Consider the following 15,516-nt stretch of genomic DNA (forward strand, 5'->3'; position numbering starts at 1 on the left):
AATTTCAATGTTGTGAGTACCTGAAAAATCTAAATTTGAACTGGTCCGGTACGACATTTTTCAATTCAACTTTCTTGAAGGTAAACATTTTTCTTCAGCAATCACCAGGTCAACGCTTTTGACCTAAATAAGTCTTAAAGAAAATGCATTTTGAAAATAGAATTATCATCACCAAGATTATGCGAAAGTTTAAGTTCTGATGACATTAAGTCTTGCTGTGGTGCGGTTTATAAATCTCGCCGTCACAATGAAATCTCTGGCATTACAATGTTGCACTTCTCGTTAGTTAACTGAATTAAAAAAACCAGAAATATTTCGCAGTTCCACTAAATTTTAAGAAACATTAGACCAATTATGAAATTTCAAACTGCTTTTCATAAAGCTTTACTTGCACAGCAACCTGAGCATCTATGCAACTACAAAGTAGAGTCAAATAAAACACACTGACGTACGATTTCGACCAGATGGTCTTTGTATTAGAACAGCTGGTCGAAACCATGTGCAAACGTTTTTTATTTGACTACATTAGTTAATGAAACCCTAACTTAAAATGGTTTACCACCAGTAAACAGTCACAATCTCTTGTATAATAATCTTCGGTAGTAACGTAGAAAAATTGTCAATGAGTTTCGCTGAACGGGTACTTCAATATTCGGTCAGATTCATAATTCCATTTTTGGTAAATTTTTGTTTACGGATCTGGTTGGATTTTGCATAGCATAAAGATGTTTGTTATACCTCACTTAGCTGCAGTGATTCTATTTTATGGCGTATATACTATTATACAGTCGGGCTATAAAATGTTTGTCTTGCTTTTAGCTTTTAACCATGTATATACTTAATTGAAAAATATGCAAATACGAATCTCTTCAATCTTCTGTTCGACGTTGTACGTATGCATACTTTCTCTCTACACTCCATGTATAATGGTAAGGATATTCAGACAAAAACTGGAAAAGCACAAAGCAAATATCCGAAAAGACAAATAGAGTGCTTGTTTTTGGGTTGTTTACCAAGCCCACCATGATACAATGAATGAGTCATGCACAATCGACTTCATATTCTGTTTTCTACTATTTGTCATACTTGGAATTTTGTAGATTTATTTATACTAAGAGTAAATATCAACAACAAGACGGCAGGAAAAAAACATATGTTTGGTTGGTTGGCTGGCTGGCGGATGACCCGTACGGTGTTTTTACAAAAAAAAAAATTAATCAATCTCTAAAAGTTCATATCCAAATATTACGTGGGACAGTTCATGCGGGCCTACAGGAACATTTCCAATAAGAAAAAGATTATCGCTTCCGAAAATCTTTGAATGACCTAACCTTCTTGTTATCGACATTTACCGAAAAAATGAGACATGAGCTCTAGGTAACGTTGTCTTATACAGCAAAATGCATGTTTAAACAAATGAAAGATTTCAATTTAGACTGTCGGAATAGTATGTTGTGTTACAAGTATTGTAATGTTGATTTTTTCAGCACTAGACCCAAGAAAATTGGGTCGTGTGCTGAAAAAATCTCATTACAATACGTGTAACACATCATGCTTTGTGCCAACCGAGAATTGAAATAGACAAATGCACAAAAATTCAGAATTTTCATTGTAAACAATCACTCTTCGAATTTGATCGATCACGTTGCTTTGCATTTTTTTAAAACGAATGCTGTAATAACTCATACGAATTTCATTTCAACACTGGTTTAGTGTTGTAATAAGCCATGAAAACGGGTGTTGTAATTTTGGACATTTCAATCTAGTTATCGATATTGAAATCCGTCGTATTTCAATTCTCGGTGGCACAAATACTTTAATCAAATCAAGTTATAGATTTGATGTGCTTAACTATCTTAACATTTAAATCTGTTAAAGACCAAGCTTTCAAATTCGAAATGTTTAATGAAATCAAGTAATAGATTTGATGAATTTAACCATCATTGAAATTCTTCCAATTTGTTAAATGTCAAGCATCCGAATTCGAAATGTTACAAATGTGGATGTAGTAGTAGCCCCCCATTGTTCGCACAGGTCTACAAAAAAAACTCGAAAAATTAACAACATCGAATCAATGTAAATACAAAAGCCTGACAAGCTTCTGAGTTGAGGTTTAATTTAAAGAATGATTAACTTGTTAATCTTAACTATATTCGTAGAGCTGTTCTAGAGCATTTTCTGAAATCAACCCACTTTAAATAGGACAAAAACGTCTGCATGTTTACGAAAGGACTTGAAAGTACATACGCATACATGTATGTATGTATATGTCAGTGTTGTATGTCGACAAGAAAGCAAATAAATTCCTTTGACTTCAAAAGAATATAAGTATTTGTTACACACAGATTGACATTGTTTGAACATTGTCATGTGTAAAGTAAACGTAAATCTCCTATAAATTTTCCATACACACATATCTATGGATAGGCAATTATTATGTGGAACCTCGGTACAATATTGTGAAATCTTTCGAGTACACAATTTCGTATAATGTTTCTTGTCGTTATGCATCATGTAAGTGAAAGAATATGTGCTGAAGCGGCACCGTACAGCTTTATTCTCCTTTGTGAGTCACGTTTATTTTTAGGATTTATCTAATGTTTTTTAAAGCTTTCCGCGCTTACTGATGTAAACATCGAATTTCTTTTAGAATATCTGTATGCTGTCGTTGCGCTGGAATGATTTTTTTTTGTGCTTTGGTTGCAAGTTGCCACTCAGTTCTGTGGTTCGTTAATTTTCTTTTACACCCTTCATCAACAACAATTTTATCAATTTGAAATCAACCACTAAACATGTCAAATTTGCTATGCTTTATGGACGAATCAATAATGTACGCATACCTATCTATACCTATCCAAAAAAAAACTAATTTAAAACAATTTTCTTTCGAATCGAACCAGTGAAAAGTAAAAAAAGAGAAAATAGAAAATTTGTCGTGTTTGCAATTAATTAGTTTTCCCTGTGCGAGCAACAAATCATATTTTTATCTGTTGCTGTAGTATTTTTGTATGAAAGCATGGCAAAGCTATATCTTGATGGTAATGTTCACATGATTTATTACCGAAATTTTTCGGTTACCAGAGAGGTTGCTGCTACTACAGATGCAATTTGTTCGTTTGCCATTTCTTTCTTTTGGGTGGTAAAATGCTCTCTTTTAAGAATATTTTATTAATTTTTTTTTCTCGCTTACTTCAATATACAAGGGGTTCTGTTGTACATTTTGGAACGGAAAGTTTTTATTTCGTTTATAAAATTGTTTGATTACATCTGCTTGAAAATGAAAAGGATGATTGAAGAGATTATTTCTTTGGGATTTTATTTTTCCCGCACCTAAAAATTTTCATTTAATTTCGTGGAGCGTTTTTGGCTTTGTCTGGCTATAAAATAAGTCATGGCAACAAAGAGAACAGCCATTTATCACAAGTCGCTTTCAAACACTTATACCTGTAATCGAGGGGTTTCATTAGACGTAAATGTTTTTTGATTAAATTTCTTTTCCTTATTGTCAGTCTATTGGTTGAATGAGTTTTTGAAGAATGATGACCATTATTATTTCAGACGTTGTATTTTACTATTGTAAATAGTCTGGTCCATCTACACTAACTAATTCAGACAGTTACAGTTCCAAAACCCCGGTCAACAGTTTGCCCGAGACTCAAAATCAAAATGAGATTGATGGGTTCCCCATCACATGCGAAACGGCGACGCGTCGATAAGCTGTGGTATATTTTTTATTATTCATTCAGGTGGAGGTGCGACGATAGCATATCTAAAAAGCGGGAAAAAGAATTGTTACCACCTTCGGCATGAAAAAGTCATAATGTGCAACCGAGTGAGAAATGGGCTTTTCACAACTCAGTGACGAAAAGTAGAATTTTAGCTACCTTAGTTGTCGTTTCAGTTCGGGCTGAAAAATTAGAAAAACCGAAATAGTACATTGAATGACAAGGGGCGAAAGTAAAAAAAATCAACCGTGTGCGAGAGTTGGAGCCCGCGCCGAAGGCAAGGGCTCTAATCGCACAGGTTGAATTTTTTTACTTTTGCCCCGAGTCGTTCATACTATTTTTTTTGATACCAACATTGAAAATTGATACGTATCGCAAACATCGCAACAAAATGTTGAAATAAAAAGGCATTTAGCCAGAAAATGCGGGGGTCCAGGGGCGGCAGCCCCCTGGTATATGAAAAATTTAATAATTTAGCCATCACAACAATAACACACACAAAAATTAAGATATAACTAACAAATCATTCAGTAACAAAAAGTATCAACTTTGGATGCTTATTTCAATAAGAACACTGGCGCACAGTGTTTTACAATTTTGATCAAAGTATTCTGCATAATATGAGCGGATTTTGTTGACAACTCGACTCATTTCTCTCATTTTCTGTGACGTCAGTCACTTTCGCTGTTCGTTCAGTTGCGTTCGCTCTTCGTTAAGTACTTTCTCCCCGTGGGATGCATTTTTTTACTTTCGCCCCTCATATGCGGGGCGAAAGTATCATTTTTCAATGTTGGTATCAAAAAAAAAAATTTATTACCTGTGCCATTCAAAACATTCTTTTGGTTTGTCTTTTGTCGTTAAAATTCTTAAATCGTAGAACTAGAATATATAACAGATAAAGTGGCGCGAAAGCATTAATTACATGAGGGAAATTTTTGTGACCATGAATGAAAGTTCATTGTAGTGACGTAAGGTGAACATTAGTAATATTAGCAAAAATAGTGTTTTCAGAAATAAGAGAAAAATACACGTATAGTCTGAACTTGTTAAAATAGCACTTTCCACACCTGCGAACTCTCGGCTTGCATCAAAAAATTGATCCCTCATGCAATGCAATACTTTCACAGCATCTAATGTAATCTACCATTACTTGCTATGCGCTTAAATTAGTACTAGACTTGTGAGGGTCGAAAAGGTTTATTTCTTCAAAATTTTAACTTATAAACAATATTAATCTGATGCAACAAAACACTGCAGTGGTGGCAGTCAGTGGTTTGAATTTTCATAAAATGATAAAATCTGCCGGGTATCGAGATGCTATTGAATTCTTCAGATTAAACCTGAACCCTATTCTGGTTAGAATTATTTTAAATCAAACATATCTGGTCGTTCCATGTTCCAATAGCTCTTTATAATGCAAACATTTAATGTCTTATATCTCATAGAACGGCTATTAATCAAACCATTAAAATGCATAATAAAAAAGATATCTCTTCCAACCATTCATCACATTCTAAAATTAAGTACTCATTTCTCTTTCGTCTTTCTCCGCTGTTGTCACAAGGTAATATTTTTTTTCCCAGCCAAATCATATCGCTTCCCTTATCTATTCCAATTTCATTTATATGTACAAAAACTGTGTTTCCATATAATACGACAGACGACCATCGACGCTCACATAAACCAAAAAACCATGAAATTTATGGCATCAACATTGTGTCAAATGACCGAACCATAAAATGAAATTTAATATCATTTCCCTTGGAAAAAAAATCCCAAAAATTATTATGCCACCCTTCATTGTTTTCTTTTGGCGTCTGCATATCTATTGTCACACAGTAAAAGATTATCAAAGGTTGTTTCACAACTCATAAAACAAAGTGATTGTCAACTGCTGTTATGTTGGACAATAATAAATTGGATATTGAAAGATGGTGCGCTGGTTCTGGGTCCGATAATTTTTTCCATCGTATGGAGACTTCTGAACGATTTTAACTGGTTAAATGATGCAAATTCAAAACCCAATTGTTATGCGTGTAATTTGTATTGATATTGTGATATTGCAACAAACTTTAAATACTAGCACAGTTATTTGTGCTGTTTACCAATTACCTAGCATTAATTAATTCGATAATGAATGCCAATTGAGACTGACAAAGATGGATTTTCAATTAGGAGAAATGCAATGTGCAATTTATCAAATTTGCGAAGAGTCTTGGCATGTTATGTAAGCATCATGAATTATTAGTATTATGATAGTAATTAGTTATACTCGATGCAATGTCATATAAGTAAATTTATTACGATTGAGAGCATACTAATTATTAGGGTTGTAGCAGGAATATTTCTAGTGAATCTTAAAGTTAAAATGAAACGAAATTATTTTTGTAATGAAAACCCATCTTATGCAGTATGCAGTGTCTGACGGTAAACATGTTTTTGTAACTTCTAGTATGAACTTGATCATTGCAAAGTACGCAACGTTCACTTAATGGTATTTTAATAACGAAATGTGTGCTAAAACAAATGAAATAAAAGATTTTTCAAAATTATTAGAACTCAATCAAAAGAAGTAATAGATTCGACAAACTTATTCATTCATATTAACTAACTTATTTTGACTTATTAACCGAGTTAACTAAACTCTGCTGAAATAAATCAATTAATCAAATCAATGGACAAACTTTTGCAATGTACTTTTCTGGTGAATTCACCAATTTACTACTAAATCTTCATTAATCGCAACGAATCGTAAAAATCTGTTAATTCATTTGTTAACGTATTTCTTACTGTTTTATACAAAATCTGTTACTTCAATAACTTTATCATACATTTCGCTGCATAAAATAGCTCATACAATATCCAGCTGATGGTCTACGAAGAGTTAGAGATGCGCGCCATCACTCTTTGTAAATCGAGTGTGTGTGAGTCATTCTTTACAAATTGAGCTTTGATGTAAATTGTTTCGAATCAATGACGACGTTTCAGACCGATTCAATAGCCTCTGCAAGTCGTTTCTTTCACTCACAGTTTCCCAGACTAAATAGTCAAGTCACGTGCATAGAAGGCGAAGAGTGGAGATCTAAAGGTGTTCGTTCTTTAGATGACTGCGCCCTTGCCGGTGTCTTTAGTTAACTGCACCGCTGCTTTTCGATGTGAACGGAGTCGCCCGTGGTGAAATGAGTTTTCTTGTCATGAAATATGTTTGGTGATTTTAGAATTGGAATGTGAATTACGGTCGAATTTGGAAGAATGCGATTTGGATGAATGCAGTTTGGATGAATGCAATTTGTGTGGATGAATAGTGAGATTCTTTAATAGTTTTTGTTAATTTGGTTATCTTCTGGTTGCGTTTTTGCTTGAATCTTTGCTGCGTCTGGGCTGTGAATTTCTAAGTAAACTTTCAAACGCATGTTCAATCGAAAGTTTTACTATCGCTGCCTTGTGAACGAATGTGATGGAAGCAACTGACGATGGGCAGTCCTGCACTGTCCCGTGACCACCATCACATTCGGAGGTCCATTCTCTCGTCACTTAACGTGGCTTATGTGGGAAAGGGAAGAGAAGCAATCTCTGTTATGGTCTACTGGATTCTCACTACGTTTTGATTTTAGCTTTAACTCTGCTAGGCAGTTATCTGTATTCACGGGAGCAAATGAATGGATTATCAGCTGCTCGTACCCAGGATGGCAGTGAAACGATTCATAGACCTTTAAGACCCCCTAAAAACCTGTTCGTCTATTTTAAGACGACAGGTAAAAAATCATATTATTATAGCTTATTGTTGTCATCGTTTTTGTCGACATCAGATGACTGTTTCTTTATGGTTTCCGCAATTGTGCAAGCAGTCTTTTTGTCGTGATCATTATCAAGTGGCTTTTCCTCAAAGTGACTAGGAACAGAAATTAAAATTATTATTTACTTTGAAAGATTGATAAAATAAGAAAGAATTGACACCACCGCGATTCAAACTCGGTCCATACAAATTATACATCTATCGCTTCATAATGATCGTCGTCGCAAGAAAACCCAGATATTTTAAACCAAAATTAAACCAAATACCAACTATTTAAGATGAGAATATACGCAATAAACCGTTTCGCCTTATCTGCAATGACTTTATTTTTCAATGAAGAGTGTAGCGTAGGTATACAACACTGTACATACTCACTCATACTGTACCACCCTACCTTATTCAAAATTCACCGTTTTGACATCAAGTTTAAGACATATCAACTAAATTTAACATTACCGACAAGCATAATTGATTTTAATCAATCCCCTTCTTGAAAATTATGACTTGTAACTGAATGTTATGTTATTTCTGTAGTACAGCGTTAAGTGTTTAACTAAACACTCATTTCCAAAACGCACAATGTCAAAGTAAGTTTAATAATGTCATTATCGTTGTATGTATTCGAATTAGTTAGATCCCTATGGGGGAGAAGTGTACATCATAGCAAGTTATTCACTTATCGTTATCATATCAAACTCACACCAATATGAAAATTCAATATTGACTTTATGGGTAGACAAACAACATATACGGTACATGTGAGTTATCGCTGAAGATGTTTTTCTAATAAGGAAACTCTTAAGGAAAAGTATACGATGTATGAAGTGTTTGGATGAGTTGAACAAACAGAATGTACGATCCTGGGGATGAAATGTGCTTTAAAGTTGCCAATATAAGTTCACTTGCATTCAATTTGAAATAAATGAGATGCATGTTGCTGGGAAAAGCATTTACTGTCATCAGGACTTCTTCTTGTTCTTCTGAATCGGCCGGTCAGGACTCGTTGTTACAAACTGTGTTTATTCCACAAAAATGTTTCCACGAGCAACGTCTATATTTTTCATGCGACGTCGATGACTTATTGACAGTGTAGCATAAATAATTTGCCAGGGTATGCCTCATGATCTGAGAGCTCCGGAACAGCAATAAGTTTTTCAAGAGGCTAAAATAAGTGGATACAACTTCAGAAAAAGAATCAAACGACATTAGGGTGGCGGCACCAGTCTCTGGACAAATACTAATATCGAGTTTACTGGAACGACATCATGCTATTTCACGCATTTAAGCAAAAGTAGAGTAGAGAAAATTAGAATAGTAAAGAGTATAGAGGATTGCCACCATAATTGCACTTTATCTGAAAGAGTCTAAACAGTGACCACAGTGCTCTTAAAACAAATGAAGTAAAAGAATAGATTGATTGGCTTGGTCAGTATGTTCGGAAGAATGGGCTTTCGGGTTTTGAAATAAAATTTCTCTATTTTGCACACATTATAATAATTATAATCTTCCTTAACAACCCACGATAGGGTTAGGAGCTAAATCATTATTAACTAGTTTCTCTGATTATTCTACCAACAATGCTTTCGGCGCGCGAACATTATACACTCAACTTTCACTTATAATAAAGACGATTCAATTAGCTTAGTTTTGTCACAGGCATGAACAACGGTTTTTTCTCTGTCTGAAGTTTCGTTTCGAATCCTCGTACTAGCAGCTCAATTTCTTATTGGTAAGAAGACCTGTTAACCATTACGCTATTGAATGCTATTTTCCACACATTGCAGTGTCAATTTATATATTAGGGTGTAGCGTTTTGACGAAAGTATTTTGTTTTTTAAGGCCTGCGGGTAGGTTCGATGCAGAAAAGTCCACTGAACACGAAAATACCAAAAAAAATAATTGAAGTTCGAAGCTCCCATGCGCACTTCTGAAAACCGACTTTTTTGGTCTCAAAGCCATAGTGAGATTAGTTCTGCCGGCTGTGTGGAAAAATATATCTTAAGTGTATATGATAATTAATCGTATAGACCGTGGCTTCAATTTGACATACTTTAAAATTTAAAAAAAATTGGAGTCTTCGTTGAACAATTACAAAAAGTGCTCGCGACCATGACTTTTTCAGAATTATTTTGGATTTAAAGCTTTCTAAAATATGTGACTGGTAAGGAATATAGTCGTGTCATAGCTCATTTTAAAGGGAATTTCAAGAGCTTTCAAACAAATATAGACTCGACGTAAAGATTCGCCGGGTTACAGATTCCTTATATAACCCGAGTAAAAATAAAAGTCTCAAAAGTTCGAAAAGAGACGTCTCACGGTCTCGAATCCTTTGTATTGTGAGACGTGAGACGTCTCTTTTCGAACCTTTGAGACTTTTATTTTTACTCGGGAATAGGCCTTAAAAAACAAAATACTTTCGTCAAAACGCTACACCCTATTATATATATGTCCAAGGTATTCAATTTGTGCTGGATGAAGTCTGAAGTCCTTTTTCACCGAGCACCAGATTTACATGCAGTGCATGTCACGCACTAAATGTAAAACCAAAGCGAGGGGGTACACTTTTTGATCTCTCACACTCTCATACATCTTTGATACATCAGAAACAAATTGAGTGACTTATCATGTTAACAACAATTATCCATTTCTACTGCATTTAAAGTTTATGATTCTGACACCATTGAGGAAAATACTCCCAGAGAATGGTTAGCTTTCCAATTTCGGACAAACTGATGAACGTTGAGCAATTTCAATGCGTTATGAACGCAGGGTTTCTTTTTCAGAATTTTAATCCTGGAACTGAAAAATTTCGAAAATTGAAGATTTGTTAACATAATGTACCAAAACTGACAAATTTTGTTATTGTTTTTTAAGTGTGATAGTGTGAATCCGAACATAAAATTTTTGTGTAAATTATTTTCTGTGAACATACAACGTGTATAATAATAACATATCCCTGGAGTGAGTCTCACCAACTACATATTTAATGAGAATTTTGTTTTCAACCAGAACATCAAATGCACCAAAAGGATTTATCATAATCCTCCCGTACAGCGAAAAAATAAAATAAAAACAATAATGTGCAGCTAGTCAGTATTGTAAGTATATACAATTTTCTGTATTCCATTGCATTCGTGCAGCAATTTTCCGTCGAAAAATGTAACTTTTCCCCCTAACAGATTCTTTGATCTGGAATCATGTTTAAAGGGAGAAGAAGAAGAAACATGCGGATGCATTTTTCGAATGCTCTTGAATATATTTCTGCTTTTAGTTACTTTCATTTCATTCAGATTATGACTTTTTTTTCGTATTTATATCTATGTGTGTGTGTACGGATAATTTATTTTATGTCGACCCGATCCTATGTAACATCAAGTCGAATTGGTATTGCTATTAAATGAAAACTTAATATGGGAACTCAAGTCACGTGCAGTCTTATGAAGCTAGGTTGCTAGAAACATCGATTCCAAAAACTTTTTGAAGTTTTTGACTTATTCATATGGATTTGTGCTAATACTGTACGCCTTTCGAATTTTCAATTTTTCTTTAAAAGTTTTCCTATTTTAGGTATATACGACAGACTACACCATTATGTACGTATATCGTACAATGTTTCCTATGGATATTTATTATTCTATTAAATTTACTATTGAAGTTGCATATTTTATTGATATATTCCATGCTATTACAAAATCAGCGCATAGAACATTCATCAGACCTGGGAAAAAAGTTGATGTATTTTGCTTGGCTTTCCCTTCTATTTAGTGGACGGAAAATGTAAAATAAAAAAAATCCATTTCACGTCTATGGAATAGATAAAGAGTAGGCACGCCAGAAATTATAAGGTATTGGAGTGGTGAATTAGTCTACAGTTCATACATGACTATCCGAACATTATTTTATGTTTTTAGAGTAATTGATCAGACTCTGAGAGGTCGGCAAAAATCGGAATTTTGTCTATAAGTGATTAGCACTGGGAATGTGCAACTCCACCGGTACTCAGCTAAAATTATAGCCTACATTTGTGTGTCTCATATTTCATTTTCGATGTTATCTTTCAATCAGAATCCTTTTTCAAGAATGTACGACCGCAATTCCGACCACGAATGTGTTAGCTTTGAACAGAAAAGAGATTTGGTTGTAGTCGTTTGACCAGCTCTGAGAAAAGTGAGCAGTTTAACGTTTCTCAGAGCCGGTGAAACTGCTGCAACCAAATGTATTTTCTGTTGAAAGCTACCACATTCGGGGTCGGAATTGCGGTCGTACTCTTAAATGAAAGTCAGGGTCTTTTATGCCATTAATCACTTGAAATGTCCGTAACGCTGAGTTGACCAAAGTTTTTTGAAGTGACAGTTTAGCGATCGCGCGATTCGGACGTGTTTATAACATGTTAAACTCTACGAACGTTTTAAACTCATTGACAAACACTGCCGTTAGGCAATGTGATAATGATATTACAAATACTTCTACGACGTCGCATTCTAATAATGAGGCTGATAAATCTTCAAACAACGACGACATGGTCGAAATCATCAAATTAAAAGATCAACAAATAAAGAATCTTCAAGCGACCATTGACAAACAATCACAACAAATCCAACAACAAACAAGTGCAATTGAAAAACTGCAACAGCAAATAACAGAACTTGCTTCAAATCTGGCAGTTTTAGTACAACGATCTGATAAGGAGTTTCCCCAACAGAAAATTGCACCGATTTTCCGGAAGAACAAGAAAAATTCAAAAAATGTTCCTGCATCGAAAGCTACAAATACGAATCTCTCAGCTGATTATGACAACAACGACAACATTCACATTAATACATGGCCGCATCTATCTGAACCAAGTTCAAAACGAAGACGCCATCTCATGGAAAACGAATCCAACTACAACCCAGCAACAGATAACAATTGCGATGTTTCTTGCGATGTTTCCGTTTCAACTGATCCAACACACACCAACGAAGCAAATGACACTTCAAATGTAAACAACGTTTCAACTGACTTCGATATAAACAACAAATCGAACATTTCTGTTAACATCCACGATGAAAGTATCAGAGAAAGAAATTTTATAAACATCAACGCCGAACCCAGCTGTACCAACATCAATGATAATGAAAGAAATTATGTCAACTTTAAGAAAAACTCGATCGCCAAAGAAAAGAATGTCACGCCGATTGAGATCTCCATCAAAAATAACGAAAAAGGATCGCTACATTCATTGTTATTGCAACATTTCGACAACAACAGCTTCTTATGGTCAAATGCTGGGAAACGTAACATTCGTTTAAATCCGTTCACGCAAAAGGTTAAAGATCACATGACAAATTGGCTTCAAAGCCGAAAGTATCAATTTCACACATTTTTAAACAAGGAAGAAAAGCCCAACGCCTTCATCATAAGAGGACTGCCGAGCAATATCGACCGATCTCATATTGCAAATGCACTTGAGCAAGCCGGTATCCCTCTTGTCAGGTTAGAACGTCATTCCACTGGCTACACCAGGTCGCATCAGCAACAGTCAGATTTGTGGAGAATCACCACTCCTAGCTCAATTACGCTTCAACATTTCAAAACTATCAATGGAATCTTGAATGTGAAAATTCGTGTGGAAGTGTTGAAACGATCACCAGTTCTACAATGCAAAAACTGTCAATTGTTTTTCCATTCTGCAGCTGGTTGCCATAGAAAGTATCGCTGTGTAAAATGTGATAAAGACCATCCACCAGCAGCGTGCCCAAGGAACACAAACAAAAGCCTGCCAGTCGTTTGCTGCAACTGTCACAAAAATCATTCAGCCAACGATCTGCAACACTGTGTTTTTTTCGCGAAACACATCAAACCCGTCATCGACAAACGTGAGAAAGAGCGTAATAAATCGTCCAGCATTAACATCGAAAGCAGCAGTAGCAACAGTTCGCACAGCTTTCCAACCAACACTTTGCAATCAACGGTAAAACGAAACGTGTCTTTCAGCAGCATCGTCGCAAATAGTTCTGCAAATCAAAAACCATCATCCAAAAACAATGAATCGGCGAACAAAGCAACGAGCATCTCAAACGCTGACCTTAAAAATCTACTGCTGCAGAACATGCAGATAATGACAGTACAACAAGAATTAATGAAAAAATTATCATGCCTCTTCGAATAATTGCGTTCAACATCAACGCTCTGGGCCCTCAGCACAAACAAAAAACGCTAATTCACTACTTAAACTATTACGATCCGGCAATTGCTCTCATCTCCGAAACCAAGTTGAAACCAAACATGCGAGTTGTAATACCAAACTACAAAGTTTTTCGCTGCGATCGTTTGGACAACAACGGCGGTGGTACAATGGTTGTCAGCAAGAAGAATATCGACGTGAAGCAACTGAACGTCAAATCAAATTTCTTCGAAACGTGCACTGTCCAATGTCGAGCAAATGGCATTCCAATTTCAGTAGTAGCTGTTTACGTTCCACATGACTCCAAAGCTAAGTATTCACATTTCAACGATTTCTTTAGACAGTTTAATTCAGGCGTCATAGCAGGCGGTGACTTCAACGCTCGGCACACCCAACTCAGAGATGTCAAATGCAACAACAACGGTGTGAACATTTTCCCGCTACACGCATCTGGTGAATTCAAAATAATAACAGCAAAATTCCCAACGTGTCACAGATCCACAACTGGGTCTTTCATCGATCATTTTATAGTCAGCACAAACCTTGCTGATGTCGTCAGTAATCACGCCGACAATATTGTCAAGTTATCCGACCATACTGGAATTTCTTTAGATGCTTTCATACAATTCGATAGCAATCTTTCAAATCCGAACGTCGCAAAGAAACTATACGATCGTGCAGACTTTGACGCCATAAATCAAGAAATTTCAGTAAAACTCGACGAATTATTGCTACCCGTCACTTCGAACATTCCATCCAGCAACATCGACGACGTAGCAGCAGCACTGCAAGTGATTTTCCAATCAACAATTGAAAAGCACGTCCCATTATCCGATTCACCTCTCTACATTCGTATCTCCAAGAGATCAATCAGTCTTCTCAAAGAAAAGCGCAGATTATGCAGACTGCTAAACAGACGACTGAACAACCAACGAGTCCAGCAACTAGAAGTGAATTCCATCCGAAACACCGTCAATCAAATCAGTATTATGATCAAGAACTCAATATGCAACGATTTCAGTCATTTCTACAAACAGAGGCTACTCAAAATTCGTTCAAGCAGAGATGCATTTGACGCTGTTCGGCAATTTTCAAAATTCAAACAGAAAACCAACAACATCGACACAATTTTCATCGATGAAAACAAGCAACAGTCAGTATCATGTCCGAATGAAATTGTCAGCGAATTCGCCGCACTTTTCTCCAAAAATCATCAACTCACAATCAACGATAACAGCCCTGCTGAACAAGCGGTGCAAGAATCCATTGATCTACTCCAAGAAATCAATTGCAATATTGTGTTTAACAACGAAATTCGAGCGAACATTGAAACCAACGATCAACTCAAAGAAATTGAGAAAATGTTACCGGCGTCCAACCAAGGATTTCTCACGTCTGTAGAAGGAGTTTCCGAAATCATCATGTCTCGGAAAAACAAAGCTTCTACCGGCGACGACAACATGCCAATCTCAATACTTAAAAAATTTTCGTTTTCCAATTTGCTGAAAATCACGATAATTTTCAATCAGTTTCTGGCAGCAGCAGCATTTCCAACAGCGTGGAAGCATGCAATCGGTTGTCCCATACCAAAACCTGGAAAGGACGCAATGTACATAGGAAACTGGAGACCCATATCGCTTTTAAACGTAATTGCAAAAATCTACGAAGTCGTCCTTAAACGAAGACTACGGATGCATTTTGATCAACATCAAATCCTCACAAATGATCAGTTCGGCTTTCGTCCAAATCGTTCAACGCTGCACGCTCTAGCCAACTTCAATAATAACATTACGTCTGGGCTCAATGGTGGTAACATCACATCCGCAGTA

The sequence above is a fragment of the Bradysia coprophila genome (genome assembly GCF_014529535.1).
Source record: "Bradysia coprophila strain Holo2 chromosome IV unlocalized genomic scaffold, BU_Bcop_v1 contig_5, whole genome shotgun sequence".
Taxonomy (NCBI): Eukaryota; Metazoa; Arthropoda; class Insecta; order Diptera; family Sciaridae; genus Bradysia; species Bradysia coprophila.